We start from the raw sequence: 12,045 nt of genomic DNA on the forward strand, positions 1-12,045 counted from the left end.
AACTTTCTTTCAACTCTTTTACACTCAATACCTCCAAAACCGATAGAAACGGAGCTTGTGCCGACTTACTAACCATTTCGGTGGTTGCGAGGCTCAAGATCTGGAATCTATCCACGAGGTTCACCGATTTCAGGTTAAACGTTAAACACCGCCTCGAACTGTTCACCAATCGGATTTGAGTGATTCTTGTCCGAACAGGAGAACCAAGTAAAGACGAGGTTTCTGTTGCTTGACTCGTTGTCAAAATACCTCGATAAAACGACAAACAATCAGAACAACCAAGTGTTAGACGAACAGGACGACCAGGTCAGGGTGCTGACCGATCGGACTGCTGTCCGAACGGACAGTCAGCCGATCGACTGGCCAGCCGATCGGCTAGCACATGGTCCCACACTTAATCAATTTATTTGAAGTTGGGTATTGAACGAACTGCTATTCGATCGGACTGCCGTCCGATTGGATTACTCTTCGGATCATGAGATACTTGACTTTAACACTTAATCGATTTTCCAACATGTTCGACGCACTAGTAGTGCCACCCGATCGAACAGCCATCTGATCAGGTGACACCCTGCTGAGAACTTGTTTTGCTGAAGTACCTAGCTGATTGGGTTGCTGGCCGATCAAACGACCGTCCGATCGACCGACCTGAAATGTAAAGATACTTCAAGGTTTTCAAATACTACAACGAAAACTTCAAAAGTCAACCATCATACACAAACACATCCTACTCAAAGGAAGAAACAATCCACTCGAACAGCCATCCGATCGGACTCCCCGCCGACCGGACAACTGTCCGAACGGACTGTCAACCGAACGGTCAGCCGTCCGATCGACCAGCTGTCCGATCCTCCAACACTTGTTTCCGTTTTACGTGTTGCTTATCATTATGCTATCAAACTATTCAGGCTAACCCTACTCTCAAGCGCTCCCTTCAATCCATCAATCGCTGTTAGTATACTCGAACCCTTTTTGCTTTCGCACTTTTGGGTGTTACATACGTTACTTAATCTAAATCATAATCGAACACACTACGAAATACTTTAAACGCTAATCGTTATCGCATGTATTACGTGACTAAATGAATGCTTGTTGCTATGTTTACACGTGGAATGCTGTCTACCTGCGTTAACGACGATAGTACTATAGTTTGGACTCAGCACCCGTTCACACGGGGGTTGTTAAGGACAATTACTTGCATGGATTACGGTGGTAATCATGTATTGCGAACTGCCTCGGGCAGTCAACCCTGTAGTCATTAGTATCGATAGATCCATGTCGATAATTAACATGCTTTTTTTTTTTTCTCTGTGTACGTCCTGGTTATGCGTAAACTATTTCGAACTCTATTATGCTATTATCAAACTTGTATGCTCACCTTTACATTTTATGTATTGACTTTATTTTAACGTATGTGACAGGTGTTTAAGATGCTTATCTGCTAGGAAAGCGAGGCTAGAATAAAGCTCTAGAGCCCAACAAATAGTTGTCTGTAGTGGTCAAATTTTGGGTCTCTAGAAGCAGATAAACAATTGCTGTATTTAAAATCTGAGTTGTCGGAACAGAAACATTTGCCTGGATTTTGTCTGTAATAATTTTTTTACTGTTTGAGATACGGTATGGGACGTGTTATTTAATTTGAATAGTAATGATAATTGTTATGGAAACTTCTGGACAATCTCTTTCGCTCAGTGCCATGCCCCGATGATTCCGCCATCGGTTGGGGTGTGACATGTATTTATAGGTAAAAAATGTATTTTTTTACCTATAAATTTAATTTACCATACTATAACCGAACGGATACATCGACCCAGCCAATCAAAGTCAGGCATGTCACACTATTTGTATTTTCTAATTCGTTCACAACTCAGCATGAAATTTATGTCACTTAATGTTTAGCTGGATATTAGATATAACTTGTTTATATATACCACAAGACATTGCTAGATATGATGTAAAGGATAACAATACAAAGTTAGTGATATTCTCTTGGTGCATTATTTTTTCATTTCCGTGTAATAAAAGCTAAAGTTGAAAACTATAGGAGTTATAATCAAGCACAAGGATGCAAGAGTGTTAATCATGTTGATATGTGGTGAATTAAAGATCACAAACCATGAACGATTATACTCTTATGCTAAAGTCGTGCACCGTCTCAATGGTTGAAGATTTAAGGTAAAGAGTATAAGAGAATGAGCGAGAATTGAGTACCTGTAATGATGGAATTATATTTATCCTTGACAATCATACACCATCATCTGATCATATCAGAGGAGTAAGTCATGTGCACGCCTGACCAATAATACATTTGTAGACGTGTTATGGATGCCTTCTGATTTGGATGTTGAAGAGGTATGGTCCCAAATCTCGCACCCATTTTCGTTGCCCCTACTGACAACGATGCACCTGCGGTCGTCCAGACACGCGCGGACCCAGTGTGCGGTCCCAATCGGAGAATGAGAAGACTAACCTTGTGTATTTCGTCACCACAAGGGATGCGGTAACCACCACGGTTACCGCGCATAGCAATGCGGCCCAAAACCGCATCCTGTTGTCCCATAAGTGGCACTGCCACTTTGACTTCAGTGACAAAGAAAGCAAGTTGTCTGTCCGGGCACTGGCAGCGGTCAGCTGCCCAACCCCACATGCATGAAAAGTTGGCAGACGGACTGACAGCCGCAGCAGGACCTGACATCACCACAGGAAGTGTCCAACACTTTCGTGACCTGCGCTTCTGACACACCTACAAAAAGGCTACGTGCTGTCAGTCTAGCCACTCGATTACCCTCCTTCGCTCTCCGGCTATCAATACCCATCTCGGACTAGGTTTGAGACAACGCTAATCTGCTCCCTCTCACATACTACTCAAACACACACTTTGCTCTCAAGCAAATACTGATTCTCACGCTGAAGAGTGGTAACAAGGAGCACCCCCACCCCATCCTCCTTATTATGAGTCACTATGTGTTTAGTTGTGCAGGAGACAAGTTAGAGGACGGCTCGGCCATCGATCTTGGGAAGAAGGGACTAACCCTACCTGACGAGACTAATGAATTAACTCTCCCGGTTAACCACTGTTTCAGATGTCTATAATGTGTGTCCTAAATGTTCTCCGAGAAGATACTTGTAGAGGATGCGCTGACTGCCCTTTAGTGAAAGTAGAACACACGGTTGAACCGCCTCCTTACTTAGCATATCTATATTGGAGTATGCTTGTACTAAAGTGAGTAAACTGAGAGTTAGGCTTTATGACCTTGGTGCAAACATAGGAGGGAAACACAATAGATACATATCAAATTATATAGACAAGCTACCAAAAATAAATTAATATACAACTAATATTAAAATAAATACGGATTTTCTTGTAAAACTAAAGTTTTTTTTTTTCTCTAATAAGTAGACAGACTGTATTCCATTTGCTTTTGGAAGAATAATAGGCACTCATGTCCAATGGAGATACTTCCATTCTTGGGGCCTCATGTAATAATATCACTTTACAACGACACCCCTTTTATATTATTTTATACATATTATTAATGACACATACAATATAAAAAATGGCTATCTTTTTTAATGAAAATTCCTATTGTATATACCGAATAGCATCAAAATATGATCCAACTTAACATAAAAACTTATTATTGTAAGCTCCTTAACTACATAAAAATAGACTTCCGAATTTATTGTATTAGAACATAAGGATTTCAGATGGTTAAATATGATTACAATTGATGTAAAAACCTTCTTTTTTTTTTTATGACTAAAATTAAATTACTCTATTTGTTTTTGTAACGCAATGCAATGGGAGTTACATAAATGATAAAACCCATATAAATGATCTAAATTTTGAGTACACAAGTTAAAGAACACACGGTGTGGCCGTGGATTTATGCGTTTTGGCCACTCCACGCCGCACACGGCGTTGTTACTGGTGTTGTTTAGTGGGCAGGAGAAATTCCATCGACGTGGAAGGGCAAGTAGGTGCAACGTGGCATGCTTTTATTGGATGTGGTAAGTAGCCGTTGCCCCAAAGAGTGCACACACTTTGTTCACTTTTCGGATCATTCATATGGATAGTGCGAGATTTGAGGCGATAGTCAACAGTGTGGACAACGATGATGGTGAGCTAAACGAAGGCGACATCATCCAAGTCGCTTGCGTCGAGTACCATAACAGGTACGGTGGTAACTTCAAATACTACGCGGCGTGGCAAATAATACGTTTTTTTGTTAATGTTTTATTTTAAGTTATGTAATGTTTTTTAAGTGATGTTACGTTATTTGTTTAATTATTATTAACTAGTTTTTATTTATTTAAATTTAAAAGGGGTGTGTCATGTGTTAAAAAACGTCACGTCTTCATGCCTCTGGCCACACTGTCCGTTTTAGCACCACGTCACGTTCTGACACGTGATCCACACGTCATATAATGCGCCATCTTCAAACTCCATATAGTCAAATCAAGTTATAAAATAAGTAGAGAGAAATTTAACCAAATAAAACATTCCATGTGGCACAGATATGGTGGTGTACAAATATAGCGCATATACATCAAAAGGAATCTTGATAATTATATTGCTATATTGTGGAGACACAATTATACATAGTGCTCTTTGATACACCTATAGTGGTTTTCTAAGAATTGAGGGTATGGGGAGGGTCATCTCTATGAGGATGAGCCGTCATGTAGGACGCTACATCACCATCTTCCATGGGATAGCCCTCCTAGCATTTTGAAGGGGGTGAAGGATAGGCCTACCTCACACAATTATGTTATAATTTTTTAACTTTTTTTATTAACTTGATAAAAACTTCTTAAAAATTAAATAAAATTAAAATATAAAACAACATAATTAAATCCATTTCATAACATAAAAAAAATTACATTTCCTAAAAATTAAAATTACTAATCCTAGAAACGGAAAACATAAAAGCGAAAAAAAATAACGATACGACTAAAAAAATACGAAACAACCTACGACGTCCATTTTTTCTTAATTTCCTCTTTCATCCTCCGGTAAACCTCGCGTTCATCCTCCGGAACCGAGTCGAGATCCAACCTCATAATCCTAAACTCCTCCGCTCGAGCATAGTCGGCCGACAAGTTTTTATTATAACTATATTTTTCCGCCGTGAGATCTTTGAACGAACGGAATTCGGATATCAACTCGTCCATTTTCGAACCCGCCCCGGAAGACGTTTGGCTCGAGCCGCCCCCTTTTCTCTTTCCGGCCGCCTCTTTTTTTTGCTTTGTCCATTCCAGGGGGACGTTCTGACTCGTGAACGGATGACACCTCCTCGTCAAATTCCGGGTCGTCGTTTATGTCAATTTGACAACGAGCGGTGGAGCCTCCCGCACTATAACTTCCGGACTCGGAAGTTTTACTCCGTTTGGCGGTTGCGACCTCATTTGGAACCGGCCTCCATTTGTTTTCTTTCTTTAAAACGTTCCATGCTCGGAGGTGTTGGAAAGGCGTTGAATTTTTAGAATCCCATTTAGCCAAAGCAACGTTGAGAATGTCCTTGTCGTTACTCCCACTAGGAGGATTAGTGTAAATTTGGTTATAAAACCCGCTAAAGGTGTTGATGGCCTTGCTCATTTTACGCCACTTGCCAGAGATGGAATCGATATCACGCATCGGGCCTTGCTCCATAATCGCGTTAAATCTTTCCGTTATCGCCTTCCAAAAACCGGTACCCGTTTGGTTGTTCCCAGAATTTAAAAAAAATGCCTTAGTAAAAATAAAAAATAAATCTTTTTAAATTTAAATTAAGAAAAAATAAACTTTGGTTCATACCGACAATCGGGCAAGTTGAGGACTTAACCCACGCAATTGCTAGCGCCTCCTCCTCTATTTTTGTCCAAGGTCTCGCCTTTGGTTTCGAACCGCCTTTGGTTTCGACTACGGTTTCAACCGCCTTCCCCTTGTTTTTTTTGCGCTTAAGATTTTGAGGTGGCAATTCGGGGACGACTTCTTCATCATCGTCAAGTGGAACCGAGGGTTGCGATTGGGTTGTTGGCGGTTGCGATTGGAATTGCGCTTGAGATTCAAACGAGTTGCGTTGCATCATTTGTTGGAGTGCTTGGTAATGTTGCATTTGTTGAACTTGAGACATTTGTTTGAACGCGCTGGGTGATTGTTGGAAACCCGAAAACGTAAATTGCGGAGACATCCATGAAGGATCGATAGTCGGAGTGTAAGCGGAAGTCGAAAAAAAGTTAGCTTGATTCGGGTTCGTGTTGGGATTGTTTGGGTTGAACGGATTCATGATTTTATAAAAAAAGATGGAGTTTTTTTTATAAAAATGCATGAGAGAAGGGAGAAGTTGGAGATTTTGGATATAAAAAATGGATTGAGGTGGGGTATTTATTTAAATTGAAAAACCTTTTTTTTATAGTCGGATTGAGGTGTGGGGGTGCGGCGCCGAGCCTCGTCAGGCCAAGGCCGGCCCCCATACCCTCTAGTCTAAGGGCGAGAGGGTGCTCTCCTCAACTCCCCTCCTCGGAGCCAATGAAATTCGTCCATGTCAACTCACCTCTCCAACTCTCCTCAAACACTTATTCACATGGTGTGGTTTCACCCAAACCATTCTTAAAAAAAAAAAAGAAGAAAAAATGCATGATTGGTTAGAACCCTCTCTCTCCTCTCCTCTTCCCTCCTCTCCAGTCTCCCCTACAAGCGGTGACAAGTCCATGATTTCAAACATGCCGTGTGGTGAGGGAAGAGCTGACGGCGATGTTGCCGCACGATGAAAGCCCACCCAGCACTCTTCCCCACACCTACCCCATTCACCCTAAGAGATCACCACGTGTGCTTTTTCAACTGTTTCACTCCTTTATATCTCATTACAACCCTCATACATCCAATTTCTACACATATCTTCTGAATTCTGATTCATATCTTTTTACTACTTAGTGTGAAACACAACCTACATTTGTTTATGATAGATATAATTATGTATAATTTCTTACTTGTCGAATACCCAAATCCCGGATGACGTTAGATGGATCTTCGCTGACGTCAAGAGTCTTTTACCTGCGCTACTGCAAAAGAGCAAACCGTTAGCCTCGCCACGGAGGGCCCCGGAGGGGGGATCCGTGACCAAGCTCCGGCGTGAGAATAAGTAAACTTGCCGGAAGAGTTGAGGAGTTTATCCCGATGAGTATGATCACCGGGATGCTTCCTCTAAGGTGTGAATCTAATAAATGTGGTTTGTGTGATAAATGTGTGGGAATATTGGTCGGAAGTTAATGTGAGAGTAGTAAATGTGAGTGTAGTAAATGAGATACCTGGGTTGTCCCTGTGATCATCGTTTTTCATTCTTATATAAAAACCAAAACCTTAACCTTCACGTGAGATATTTTGATGGGATAATCTAATGGGTTCTGGTGGTCTTCGGGGGGCTCAGACACGTGTCTGACCCCGAACGGTAAGATCATAGTCTTATTTAATGTTTCCGGCGATAAGGTACATTTCCAGCAAGAGATCCTCTTCTAATCAAGCATTAAATGTTGCCTGCTTTCTCTGGTCCTTTTTCCCGCTCACAACGGTAACCTTAGTGGGCAAGGTAAACTCTTGTTGGGCTTTTCCTGTTGGGCCCGCACGATGACAGCCCAAAGCGGGTAAATGGGTCTTCCCATTGGCCCGTCGTCAAGTCATCTTTAGTCCCTGGTTCTGAGACCCGAGGCTCATGATCCGGGGCTGAATCATAACTGTTCGAAAAGAGGTTTTTCCTTCCTGTGGGCCCTCTCCTGGTCAGTTGTAATTAACCGTCCCCACTAGCCATCATTCCGCCGGATACCTATAGCGGGAGTTATCCCCTTAGCAACACGTGCCCTTTTTTTGAATTTTGACGAGACTGATGACAGGACGGTTACCTGCACGCCAGTTATCTCCTTTAAATACCCTATACCCTTTCAAATTTCCTATCTAAACTTTCAGATTCCTTTTCTTCTCCGTCACAATTCCTCTTGATCACCATTCTTTCTCCGATCGTCGTTCTTTTTCCAATTATGAGTCGCTCTGGCCGTTCTGTAATTAAGTCAGTCCTGACGGCAAAGGATTTGAGGTCTTTTGTCGAGACATTTGCCATCCCTGAACAGTTTTCCCCTACCTTGCCGGATCCTAATGAATCGGCGGTGTTTACGCCGGACGTGATTCCTCTTTACACCCTGGCTTTTTCCTCTTGCGGGGTTCGATATCCTCTCTCCTCTTTCAAAGTCGATCTGCTTCGTCATTTTGGGGTTCACTTCTCTCAGTTGCATCCCTTAGGGTGGATGAGAGTGGTGCACTTCGAATTGTCTTGTGCTGCTATTTCCGGTGAACCTTCCATTCCTTTGTTCTGCATGTTTTACAAGCTGATCTCCGATGGAGATTGGTTTACCTTTGCCAAGAGACAGAACAATGTGTCAAAACCCTGTTACTCCTTCATGCCGACTTCCACTTACCCGAAGGATTGGAAAAGTAGGTTTATTTTTGTCTCTACTGCTATGATGTCAGAATCCCCTTTTCCTAGGGATGTTGATACCCCCATCGAAGATGCTGTTCCTTCTTTATCGGCGAACGAGACCGTTCGGTGGAAGCGTATGTATGAGAATCCTACCAGGGCTTTCACTTTTTCCGAGGGTATTTTGGCTATGGGGGGGTTGAGTCCCTCTTACCCTGTTCGTCCCAAAGCTTTCTTTGGTAAAAAAGGTATTTTTCCGTCTTGGATCTGCATTTGTTTGTTTTTGTTTCTTTGTATTGATGTGCGGATGTAAACACGTCATATTATGTATAGTTTGTGTCGGTTTTAAGCGTTCGAGTGTGTTTATTCATAGTGATATTTGTACTTATTGGTTGTCAGGTTTTTCAGGCTTAACAGCGCTTAAATGCAGTACAATGATCATACAAGCTGGAAAACGGGTGTTACGAGGCAATACGGAGAGAGAAAGTAGTTATGCTGGAAACCATGCTCCCTCGCGCCACGCGAGGGAGTCTATGTGAGGTGTCGCGTGGCGCGAAAGATAGAAGTCAACGGATGGTCAGAACATGCTCCCTCGCGCCACGCGAGGGAGTGAGGAGATTTTGTAGCGTGGCGCGAAAGGGTTACAGCGTGGAAAATTGTGTTTTTTTTAACCTATTCCGAAGAAAAACATGAAAAATCATCACGCAGCCGCCAGGAACGATTGGAGCACTTTTGGGCGATTATTTTCCATCATCTTCCATCTTCCAAGCAACTTTTTCATGTTCAATCAATTTCTAACAAATCCTGAAGCAACGATGACCATGATGCGCGGCTAATTCTCTTATAACTTTTACTCGGATGAACTTTTACATTGTTTTGCATTGATTCTTGTTTGCGGATTCGTATAACTGGTACAGCTTGACCACTCGTGTTGGATTCTTGGTAAACGTTTATTGTGTTTGAATTATTTGTCGTTTATTAAGCGTATTGGCAACTTTCTTGCGTTGTTAGCGGGTTGGTAAAGTGGCGGGTAGTTGATACAATTGAACGGGTTATTAGGTGGCATAGTGAATCTTAAAAACTATCCTTGATAACTGATCAGATTCATTAATTCCGAGGCCATGTCTATGTGGTGTTTTGAATCGGTAAACAGGTTTTGATGTTAAACGGGTAATTGGGATTCCGGGTAGAGGTTATTCTTTCTCGTATTGATTACAACTCTCTTAATTAGTTCCTTAGCTTTTCCAATCAAATTCATCAAACCCCCAATTTAGATAATTTAGTTCTTAGTTAAAAACGTGACACTGACCACAAATTCCCCGTGGATACGGTACCCTACTTACGCTATCTACGTAGCTTATTTAGGTTTTTGATTGACCCTTACGACAGTCATCAAAATGGCGCCGCTGCCAGGGAATTCATGCGCTTAGTGTTAGTTTAGTAGTAGTCGTTTCTTTTATTGTTTTTGAAAAAATCATAAAAACCCAAAAATATTTCTTTTTGTTTAGTTTTGTTTTGTTCGGTATTACGCTTTGTTTTCTTGTTTACTTGTGTGCAGGTGATCTTTTTGCATGCATACTCGGTTTTCAGGAAGATCTTCTCCGCTCTTGTTTGATCCCGAAATTGAAAAGACCGCACGCCAAAATCTGCTTCTTCGTTCAGCCCTGAAGGGAAAAGCAGTTCAAACCACCATGAATCCTTCAGAAAACCAATCCACCCCATAACAGCAAACACCACAACAAACATCAACTACTGAATTGCCACCAATGCCACCGCCTCCATTTACATCTGAACCACAACAACAAACCACACCCATTACACCATCATCAAGCACAACCACCCAACCAACTTCTGCTCCAACTGGAGAATTTCACTTTATTGGTAGACCACTCTATTCTCTAGAAAGCCGATTACCACCACAGCCCGATCCTTTACGGACCGTGAATCAACCAAATCTTGTGCCACACCCGAACCGGTCGGGTGCTATGTTTGAGCAAGTGGATAATAGGGCGAGAACAGAGACATGGGATGATGGATACGGAGACGAGGAGTGGGGGATAAACGATGGGTATATGGGGTATCCAGGTGGGTACCAAAATCTGGCAGTTAATCGCAATCAACCGATGTATCGGCAACAGAGCCAGCCACGGGGAGTAGATGCTTATCAGACCCCGCCACAGGTTCATAGGGCACCGATTGCACCTCGCCAAAGACAACGAGATCCTCGATTTCCGGATCCGAATATTCGAGGAGTTGAAAGCCACTTTAGGCCGCACATTGCTGAGCATGCATCACCGATAGTGATGCCAGTAGCACCGGGTAATGTGGAACGTTCGTTTGAAGCAAAACCACATATTCTGAACATGCTACCTACCTTTCACGGGAAAGGTACTGAGGAGCCATATGCACACATAGCAGATTTTGAGGCAGTTTGTGGTATGATTGCTGGACACGGGTTCACGCCAGATCAGGTTAAGTTGGTATTATTTCAGTTTTCATTAAAGGATGCTGCAAGGGATTGGTTTACCTCGTTGCCATATGCTAGTATTTATACATGGCAAGAGCTGCAGCAACAATTTTTGGATGAATACTATACCCCGCAAAGAACTAAAACGGGGAGATTAGCAATTAGAGAGTTCCAACAATTACCGGGTGAGCTTCTTTACGAGGCTTGGAAACGGTTCAATCAATTGATCCGTAATTGTCCTCACCACGGTATTCAAAGATGGGAGTTGATTACCGCATTCCACGATGGGATATCAAATGAGGATAGACGGGATATTAAGGCTATCACTGGGGGTACCTTTTTGAAAAATCATGTGGATGTAGATTGGGATTACTTGGATATTGTTGCAGCAGATTCAAAGAGGCAAGCACAGTCGGATAGGAATAAAAAGTATCCAATTGTGGCACCATCAAGTGCGGGAGCTTCTAATGCAAGGGTTGCTCAGCTAGAGAGAGAAAAGGAGGCATTGGAACGCCAGTTAGCGAAATTTCGAGGTTTGGGCGAACGGGATGCATTGCATGCGGCGCAAACCTTTCCGGTTTGTGATTCATGTGGAGATTTGGGACATACGTTGGATGCATGCCCAGGTCATTTTGTAGCGGCTGAGGAGGACGTGAACATGGTTTATGGAGAGCAAAGGAATTATGATATGAATTCAAACACATATCATCCAGGTTTGCGTAATCATCCAAACTTTCGGTACAGTAATACTAATCAATTGAATCCTCATTTTCAGGTACCGAATCAAGGAAGCGAGCCGTATCAGAACCGTCAATCGAATTATAATCAGAATTACACTCAAGGAAATTACAACAAGGGCAACCAAAGAAGTTATCAGCAACAACAGGAGCAGGGCAAGGCAAATACTTCAAACGAGGAGGTTTCCAATCGGGAGATTATGGAAATGTTGAAGCAAATGAAAAAAGACCAAGAAGTGCAAGCTAAATCTCATCAAGCATTGGAAAAGCAAGTCGCCCAACTGGCGACCGAGATGGCACAAGGGAGAAAAGATTCGAGTCGATTGCCTAGTGATACCACGAAGAATCCACAGCATCAAGGGAGTTCGTCTAATGCCAGAATTAATCAGGTAAG

This window comes from Helianthus annuus, chromosome 15, assembly GCF_002127325.2.
Source record: "Helianthus annuus cultivar XRQ/B chromosome 15, HanXRQr2.0-SUNRISE, whole genome shotgun sequence".
Classification (NCBI taxonomy): domain Eukaryota; kingdom Viridiplantae; phylum Streptophyta; class Magnoliopsida; order Asterales; family Asteraceae; genus Helianthus; species Helianthus annuus.